This window comes from Drosophila ananassae, chromosome 3R, assembly GCF_017639315.1.
Source record: "Drosophila ananassae strain 14024-0371.13 chromosome 3R, ASM1763931v2, whole genome shotgun sequence".
NCBI classification, from domain to species: domain Eukaryota; kingdom Metazoa; phylum Arthropoda; class Insecta; order Diptera; family Drosophilidae; genus Drosophila; species Drosophila ananassae.
Genome location: NC_057930.1, coordinates 24,069,294 through 24,079,718, shown reverse-complemented (window position 1 = coordinate 24,079,718; position 10,425 = coordinate 24,069,294).

Sequence of the window (10,425 nt, the reverse complement as noted above, 5' to 3'; positions counted from 1 at the left end):
CCCAATTGCTTTTCACCTTTTCTATGCTCACCTTGGCACCTTCACCCCCCCAATGCGTATATTGTTCATTATATCACTCATAATTCATAGCCAGCCACTCAACGCCAACTCTAAAGTCAACTCACTCCAGCACTTCAGAATCTTCTCCGGCCGGGAGCTGGGCGGAACATCTGCCTTTTCTAAAATATTAAATAAAGCAATCAAATAAATCTTCCAACATGCCTCATTTATTGCAGATTACCATCCCAGGGAGCTCCACCGAAAAATGCAGACAACGACTCAGTGGAGGGGGTCCTTTCCAACCTCCATCCCTCTCGGAGTTACACGCACGTACAGGCTGCAGGCCCACCACTATCATTACGGCCAGTTGCCACCCCCAAGCCCCCAACTTGGTAATCAAGAATGGGGCTTGTCTGCAAGTGAACCTTCAATTACGTAAAATAACGACGAGAAGCGCAGATTATCTCATTAAAGACGAACCGCCCCCCTCGACCAGAGCTTTTTTTCTTTGGGCCACTTTTTTAAATTCAGCTCACAGAGGGGATGGATGGATGGATGGTGGGAGAGATCAGTTCAACTGACAAACTAAAAATATGTTGGCAGCAAAGGAAAATAATTCAAGGACAAAGGAGGAACAATAAATACACTTCCTTGGCCTTGAAAGGACAATCCTTAAGCCTCAAAAGATATTAGTAATACCCCAAGTTAGAGTATATATCCAAAAAGTATCCTTTAGTTTCCGGGTATTGCCATTAATGGCTGACGTGGTGTCGTCTGCTCCATGTCCTTGAATGAAAGTTCTGCCAAAAGTGAAAGTAAAACTCGCGACTCCATGCGCGACACATTTCGCACTACCACCTCCCCCCTGTCTCCCCGCCCATACACACACACTTACACGTACATACTTTCTCGCTACGCTTTCCCTTCTTTCACTCGCTCTCTCACACTTTCTCCGTCGTCTTGCCTTTCTGGTCTATAAATTTCTATGGCCAAAGAATGCGTGTTTAATGGCCGGCATTGTGCACGTGTGTGAGTGTGTGTGTGTGGGAGCAGCTTTAAGCACGTGAGGATGGGGATATCCTTGGAGTTACCCCTCATCCTCCTATCCCACATCAGACAGAGCTCCATTTATTATGCTTCAAAAATATTCTCATTTTTTTCGTTGGTTTCTCGGAATTTGCTGCCTTCTGCAAATGCCATTTTAGAAGATGTTTTATGTGTGTGTTGACATTTTTATTGCGGCAACATGTGTCGAAATTTGCCCGCCACCCCCTAACTACTACCCCACACTTCCCTCGCAGTGAGTCCTGGTGCCCTGTGTCTCTGGCTTTTTTGGGGATTGTGTGAGTGTTACAATGTACTTAGTGCGAGGCAAGAGTTAAATGTATTCCGAGGGATTTGCAGAGCCAGGATTAACAGAGTCACTATTACACGGGGTTTGGAAACTGTTTTTGCGGTTTAGCTCCACAACTTTGTCAGCTAAAATTGTTTTAATTACTGCAGAGCATATGGAAGTTTAATTAAATTTTAAATGTTCTGATAATCCCATTGAAATGATTGAGGGGTTAAGCTTTAAAAGTAGTTTTAGGGGCTTCTTTGTAATTGAGATTATTTGGAAAGTTGGTAAATTAAAGTTCTGTTTCGTTAATTAAGCATAAAAGTTCTTCTTTCATATTTACTTTCACATCACGTCGATATAAGACTCTTCGCTCATATATCACAATCCTTTCAATCAGCTCGAAAAGAACACAAACTAACCAATCTGCCCCTGCCACTGCTGGCTACTGCCCCTGGCTACTCCATATCTGTATTGTAGACCCATTTCCCACAACAATTACCCTTTAACGTACACAAATTCCACATCACGTATACGCCACCGAGCACCGCCCATTCGTTTGAACTGGTTGGTGCCTTTTTTTGGGGGGGGCATCTATGCAAAGCTAAACGTGCAGCAACTAACAACTAAATTTCATTAAACCGCAGCGCACAAATTGAACTACAACAAACCCACCGCCATCGCCACCATCCTCGTCCTCATCAACATCAGGATCAGGATCAGGCCGCCCAAAATGCCGCTGGAGGGAAAATTTAAGTGCCTTCGGCGACCAAACGAACCAATTTTGTAGCGGCCATTTCAGGGAGTCAGGGAGCTCCGAAATATAACCAAAAAAAAAAAGAAAACAAAAAGTGGAAAACAAAATGAAGCGGCATGAAGTTAATGCCGCAGACTATGGCCATGTGGCTCTATGAGGCAGCGGATGCCAAAAAGCAGCCAGGACAACAACTCGTGCATGAAGCTATGAGGGCGAGTGGATCCTGGACCCGGAACAGGGCGGGGGTGGACAAAAATCACGCAACAGAGCATGACAAGCAAACGCAACGTAGCGCATCCTGGCTGCCTTTTTGCCACGTTTCCAGCCTCAGACCCGAGCATCCTTTTTTTGAGTCTCCTGGACTCCTGGACAACTTCAAAAATGCTGCATCTGTTCAATGGGCACAACATCCTCGAAACCTCCACTCGAAGCTCCTGGGATATCCCAGGCTATCCAGGCTATTCTACTATTTCTGCCACCCGCTCTCTAGTTCAGCGTGATAATAAAATGAAAACTTTGAACGTCCAAGTGAAGGAATGAAGAAAGATTGTCGACACTGAGAGAAAATCTACACTATACTACAAAGTTTCAAAAAAGGTTAGAAAAAAACTTCAAGAAGACGAAGTTACTTCCAGGATAGACTTGAAATCTTTTCCATTCTTTTAGGGCCAGACTCTATTGTTATTATTTTTCCCCAAGTGGTCTTGGCCTGGCCAACTTCGGTTGGTCCTGGCGACCAACGGCGCACCGCATGTCTGGCATATTTAATTTATTTATTTTATGCAAATTTTGGATAATGTATCTGCGGCCGCAGGATACAAAATACAAGCACAAACACAAACAATCGCAGCAGCAGGAGCAGATGTAACAACATCAAGGGGTTTCCCAAGGTGGAGCTAACCACTTTGCTCGCCCAACCCCGCCTCGTCCTGTTGTTACTCTAAAGTATCCAATAGCCTCCTCCTGCCCACCACCACCATACCCACCAGCATCTCCAGTCGAACAAAAAATGTTCCATAATGAAAGCAATTGTTGCCAAACCGCGCAACGTACAAAATTATTCAGCATAGTTGTTGGAAGAGACACCATAAATGGCCAAGGATGGGGAGTGGGAGGTGGGGCATGGAGCGTGGGTGGTGCTGGCATACGACAGCTGGATGCGGTTACCAGAGCGATATTTAGCATTATACGCTTCATTGTCTAAAGTGGCGCCCAGGGAGAACCTCTGCCCCGCCGCCTCTTATTGTATTTATTCAAAAGTTAGAACACCGCCTGCTTGCACTAACTACTAATGTGCGGTTCCCTTCATACACAAAATATCAGAGAGACTAGGAGGCTAGGAGGAGTTGGAGGTAGGTGAGTGGACGGCACTGGAGGTGGGTGTGTCATCCTGGTGGCAAGTTCTATCCAGCGCCATTTGCTTTTTATTGTTCGAAACTGTTGAAAAGTTTTGCCATAATTTTGCCAAATTTTTTCACTGCACTCTTTTATTTTTAAAATCTACCCAAACAAAAGGGCTTTGAAATAATGCAAATTTAAAGAAAGGCAATTTTTGGAGGTTTGTAAATTATTAAAAAAAATATTTTGAACTTTTGGCAATTACGAAAATGATATTTATTCGTCAGAAACCACTTATTAGACTTCATTTTACACAAATAGCCAACAAAAGAAGAATATAATTCACCTATTCGTTTTAATTTCCTTTTCCACACCCAAAAATTTTTCATCAAATGCTCGACCATACCAAAATAAATATTACGTATACGCAGTGTTGGTTGGAGGGGATTACTAATTAAAATGGTTTTTCCGCTGACTCTGCCACTGCGGCATTCCCTCGCCGAAAGTTTATAATTCCCCCAACGATTTGCAAATGCACTGAAAGGAAATATATATATGTATATACATTTATTCGGAACCATATTTCAGGCAGCTCATGAATAAGTTGCTCTCCTCATGCGAACTCAGCCCCGTTCATAAATTAGCATTAAACGAGCTCGGGGCGTGGATTTTGATGATTTTTGTAGCGATTTTTTGTGTGGGGCTGAATTGGAAAGGAGGGCACTATCACGTGCAGCTAATAAATCTACCCGAGAGGGGCATTTAAAAGGATTACGAATCATCGAAGGCCCGTCCGGATAAGAGTGATTAAGTCTGACCACGACGTGGATACCTTTTTTTTTGGTTGGTTGGTCCTTTTTGGTTTGTTTTTTTTTTGCACTCACTCTTCATTGGGAGGGATTTTTTTTCCTTCGGTGATGTTTGTGCAATTGTATGTGAATCGTTTCAGGACTTTTAACCCTTTTTTATGGGTCTGACTGGGTACGGGAGGTCTTGGACTGTCGCTTGCAGTCCATTTACCTGCACAATTGAATGATTTTCTAAGCCCCAGAGTGGGTCGCAGGACGGGCGATATAAAAGCTGTGATGGGTGCGCAGTTTATTTATTTTTGGAGTGCAAAAAGAATTTTAAGTAATATTATTGGAGTTGCTAGGTGGGGGTCTTGGAGTGGTTGGTTTCAACTCTCAAGGGGAATGCCTTAAATTTAATGCGAAAAGTAGCTTTTTAAAAGGCTTTAAATCTTTTCTACCATTTAATAGACTTTCTGTTCATATCTTTCATAATTTAGTTGTGCCATAAACCTCTTTGGAGAGCCAAGAGCTCCAAAAAAATATAAAACTGCAAGAAAATGAAAAATAAAAGAGTTAAGGGACTGCTCTTGTATTCCTTTCCGTTTCCTCTCTGGCCGGCAATCATAAATATTCACTAACTGAGAGCAGGATGTGCCGGGCGAGGACATTAGTTAGCCGGCGAGGACAGGACCAAAATTACAATTTTTCCCGGGCAATTTTCCCGAGCTAGTGTTCCCAGACAATTGAGATTCTCTGGAAGAGTCTGGCATTGCCTGGTCTCATCGTAAAGGACGACTCCCACGTAGGATCCAGTCGGGGTTGCTATTTTATGTGTGGTCAGGCAATTTGCTGCTTTACAATAAGTGCCAAGGACATAAAAATAATAATTATGCTTGTACCTTTTATGATTATGGTGTGAAAACAACAATTGTTTCCCATCCAACGCAAAAAAAGGACAACGCGCACAGTTCCCGGGAATATTTACGAGCCATGTGTAGGTGGAGACTTGAGGAACAAATTATTAAAACAACAACGGGATTACACTGAGCAAAATAATATTCATAAAGATGTCCTTATAGTCCTATTGTTTTATTTTCATAAAATAATATTTTTACTGTGCAGGATAGCAGAAAAAAAAACAGGAGAGGAAAAACCTCAACGAGAACAACTCAATGTTAATGGCCGAGCTTAAGGGAGGTGGGCGTGGCAATTTACTAGGGTGGCTACGATTCCTTGGGCAGGACTCTCCATATCCTTGGCCTTAGCTTGAAGCTTAGCCATCTTCCCCGCCAAGTCTGCTTTCAGCACAATAAACAAAAAGTAATTTTCACAAATTTGCCAAACTTGTAAGCCCGAGAGCAAGCGAACCATTGGAATTTATGTGGCGTGCCCGCTTTGAGACTGGACCCAGGTGTTGTACTCCCCCCTCCGAGGACTTCCTCTATTTTTCGACACGCCCCCAAGTACTAGACACGAACCTTTCTTAGCTCCGGATACGGTAAGTTCTTCCAGTATTTCTTTTTTTGTTGCTGCTTGGAAAGGAAACTGTCGCGACGCCATTTATTATCCGCTGTCTGAAGGGTCGCCCATTGTCGCCTGTCACTGCCCCACACCCCCGTTAATGGATATGGTTAATGTGTGTGGTGTGTTCGAGCCGCAGAGCTATCTATGCATGTGCATCCTTCGAGCCCGGATCCCTCCCATTCCTCCAGTCTGGGGGATTTGCAGTTCCGCTCGATTGTCCTGCTCTGGGGAGTGCTTTGGGAGACTAAACCGCAGGATTTGGATATCCTAGGTGGGGTAAAAATGATAATTTAAATTTAAATTTAAAACTTTAAAAATATTACAAAATATTAGAGAATCTAAAATATATTATATTTCAATTTTAAATACAACTTTAATAATTTATGGCCACCAAATGGGTTTCCTAAATGCATTAACGTTTCCATTTCCCAGACTCCACATGTAACCATCTGTACTTCCGTCTAGGACTTCTATCTGCCACCAGATCCTGGCTATCCTGGCCATCCTTGCCTAATTCAATCGGCAGCGGCAAATTAAAGTTCCATTTCTCTTTTCGCCAAGGCGACAAACCCTTGCCAAATCAAAGGGAATAAAAGAAAAGACGTAGTTCTTCTTATCGGAGCAACCCTTGGCCCAGGGTCAAAGTTCGCTGGGGGGTAAAGAGATGAAGGCGAGTGAGTCCCCCTCACCATCTCGCTTAGCATATGCGCATAAATCACAGGACAATGCTGAAGGGGAGAGCAGCAGCAGGAGCCGAAGACCGAAAAAAAATCAGAAGGCCAAGGAAGGCCAGACAAAATCCCACCCACAAGGACAATAAAATTGCTAAACGCTACAATGACAATTCGAGCATGTAAATGAAAGCAGTACCAGAAATGGCACAAAAAAGGGGAGGTCCTGCGGCAGGACAGTGTCGACGGGAAGAATCGAAGACGGCTAAGGACTCTGGTAGATGCTCCGCGCAAATGAAATTAAAGGCGAGCAAACAAGTTACGGTCAGACAATCAGGAACGTAAAAAAGGACTCGCTGGTCGGCAGGACACTGGCCTGCATTGTGCGTTCGGCCCATCAGCCCCTTTTCGCTTTAATCAATTCCTGTTAGGGAACGCCCTCACTCAGTGTCCTTTTTTGCCTTTTTTTGGCGAAAAGAAGATTCTCCCTTTTGGGGATTTCTTGCCTGCATCGCCGAGATTGATTTGCGTCGGTTTTCGGGACCCCCTTTGATGGCTGCGCCCTTGTTTGGCCTTTGATTAAATTAAATTTCACGGGACATATGTACACATCCCGAATTATTCTCGACCAGTTCCCGGGAATCAACTCGAATGGATATCTTGCGGGGCATCCTTTTGTTTGCTTGGATTTGAAGGAAAAAGTGTAGAAAAATTGGGCGTAATTTGCAGTAAATCCGTCTTGTAATTTGATTGTCAACAAATTGGGGTGGACTTTCCAAACGAATGTGTAAATGTTGCTCATTTAACATTTTTTTTGTTTGCGATCACAGGACTTTTTCCCTTTTTTATCCGGATGACATTGTCTAATGAGTTAATTAGGCTACTGATGCGGGTAGGTGAGCACATTCGGACTTTATCAACTTGGCCATTTATCTCCTCGGCCGTGATGTCCTTAGGAGATGGATAAAGAACAGATTTTGATGAGAAATGCTTGGGCTTAAAACTCATAAATTTAGTTAGAAAACGTGTGGTTTTTAACCTAGAACTGGAGTCGTAATTGAACTTCTTTGATAGACCAGATTTATCAATGTTTTAAGCGGCTTAATGGTGACCACCACAAGTTCTAATGCGATAAGTCCCCTTACTCCTAGTCCCTAGGCTTGGCCTGCAACTCACCGAAAGTTCACATCAATGCTTAATGTCCTTTAACTTTCCAAGCAAGGACTTTGTTCCGAACTTCCTGTCGATGTTCGATGGAAACCGCAATAATTTCTGTGGCCATGCGTTCGGGCAACATTTATTTTTAGTTCCTCTTCACAAAACTAGCCACAAAAGGATATGTAAAGGGTGGCCGTTGAGCAGCCTGGCAGGATAAAAGGAAGCTATGTCAATGGCCGGCCGGACATGCAGCAAGGACATGGCCAGAGGCGGGGGAAGGACAAAAGAAAGGCAAATTGATATGAATGCGTGTGGCAAAAGTTTTGCGGCCAGCAAGGACAGCAAATTTCGAGTGCAGCTCGCAGGACGACCAAAGAAATAATCCTTTGTCCAGAAACTTTTGCGGTTCAATTTGAAAAGGAAACTGCAAAAGGAAATATCCTGCAAGGCGACGCGTGCGGGCGAATAAAATTTTAATTAAACTAATGAAAATGTACAGGCCCAAGGATATGGTTGTCCGGATCAGCCGCAGGACATGGCATATTTTTTGTTTCGCCTGCGAAAGGGGAAACATTAAAAATTAACTGGCGGAATAATCGAAACTGTTAAAACGTTAATTTAACACTTAAACAAGCCAAACCGCAGGACAACTCGTAACAGTTAACTGTTCCTGCTAACGGCAACTGTCACTGTCTATTGGGGTTTCCTCTTGGTGTGTTATATGCATGTGTGTGTGTGTGTGTGTGGGTGTGTAGTGTGCGAGTGTGTGGCATTCCAATTGGCAGCTTCCCTCTGTGTGTCACATTTAATGCAAGAACGGAATTCCATTAAGCGACAACCACAACGCCGCTGACGTCGCTGCCACAGAGAAAACCCAACCAAACCGAACCAAACCCACCCGAAAGCCCCACGAAAGGACACCAAACGCAACCACCCCTTAACCCACTCCGATCCGCAGAAGAGGAAACGCATTTGTGGTGCCAAATAAACACGCGCCCAAGTCCAGCTGGAGATGATAGCGTGAGTCCTTAAAGGACATTTCAAAGAATACTCTTAGACAAAAAACCTAACCTTTAGTTCGATATTTTTCCTTTTTTTTTGGTTAGCCTAGAAAGGGTTCGTGTCACGTAGCAGCCACACTGACTACCCGCAGGACATCGCCAGGACTCGCTTCCTGGTACTGACTGCAGTGAGCTTCCAAAACGTTTTCGACCCAGTCCAGAGTTTCCAGCTACCCGGAACACGGAGCATATTGCAGATGTTTAAACCCAAAGCCTCCGACATGGGGCAGGGGGCAAAGAATCACAGAGATTCTCTCCCATACACACACAAACACATCTACAGAAAAGATACACACGAACACACACTGACAAGCAGCTTATGTGTAAGTAAGTGTATGCGTGTGTTTTGGCGGGAGGACATAAATTGCAATCGGAATATCAAATTGGCAGTTGGGGGGACGAGAAGGTGGAACAGGAAGAGAACAAGGACGAAGGACAACCAGCCAACCAACCAACCTACCATCGAACCAGCCCTCAACTCCTGTTTGTTCCTGCTCGTTCGTTGTGATTTTATCAATTCAATAAAAACCAAATAAAATCAGTACAAATGCAAATACCATTAATGTATTGGGTTTAACTTTGTTTTGTTTTCGATTCTCCACTTTTTTGTTGTGTTGGTCTTGCGAACCCCCATGTTTTATATTGTTTCCTTTGGCCATATTTTTTATTATATATACAATTTTATTTTTGTATTACTTACGCTTTTATGCGTTTTTATAGTTGACTGCGAATGGAAATTATGCAGGGACTGTGCGAAGCGTAAAAAGTTGCCAAATAAATATTAATGGAATACATCCATGAGATGAGATCCCTGCCCACCTGAATATGAGAATCTGATTTATCCCATTAAACAGCAATCATGGAAAACTAATTTGTTTTCCACAAAACAAATACCAACATCTGCTAGGGTCGGGGCTGAAGAAAAATAGCTTCAGCATAATGAACTTTTGGCGTGTGTGGCGGATTTCAGGCCCAAGTCGAAGGAACTCACCTTTCAGCTGCCACGAACAAGAGCACAATTCAATTATTGTTTTATAATTAATATTTTGCACATCAAAATCGCATCAGCAGCAGCTGGGAAGCTGCCACTAATTTCCACGGAGGCGTTCGTCGACTTATGGGTGTGGCACACGCAATTCTTAGTATATGGCAGGGAAAATGAGGAAAATTCTATCGAACGGGAGGGGGGCAGCTGGAAAAATCATAGAGGCTTGCGTGTGGCACACAATACGCAGCAGCGAAAATATAAAGATAAATTAGGCAGCAAAATGTGTTAGTTGGATAAATGATAAGCAGGATAATTAATAAGGACTTCGAGGGCAACAAGACAGATGATCAAATTAAACGTTGCTTGTAAATAAATAAGAAATACAAAGATCTAAAGAGATTACCAATACCTAGAGAGAAAAGTTTATTTTTGAAGGGGACTAACCAGAAAAATTAATGAAAAAACTAAAAAAATATTTTATTTTAGGTTTTGATTCAGATTGAAAGACAGTCAATCCACAATTATTTAAAGGTATTCCGTTCAAGAAACGGATGTCAGTTGGCCAAGATATAACCACCGCAGTGGGCGACATGTGTCTTTCCCATGCTTTCCCCAACTTTTGCATGGGGTCCCATCGGAAAAATGAACAAAAAATCTAAAAAATATTTTGTTTCTAGATTTTGATGCAGATTGTAAGAAAATCGATCCGCAATTCTTTTAAGGTATTCCCTTCAAGAATCGGATGATAATTAGCAAAGATATAGCTTCCGTTGGGGGCCACAGTGGCATTGGCAAGCAGCC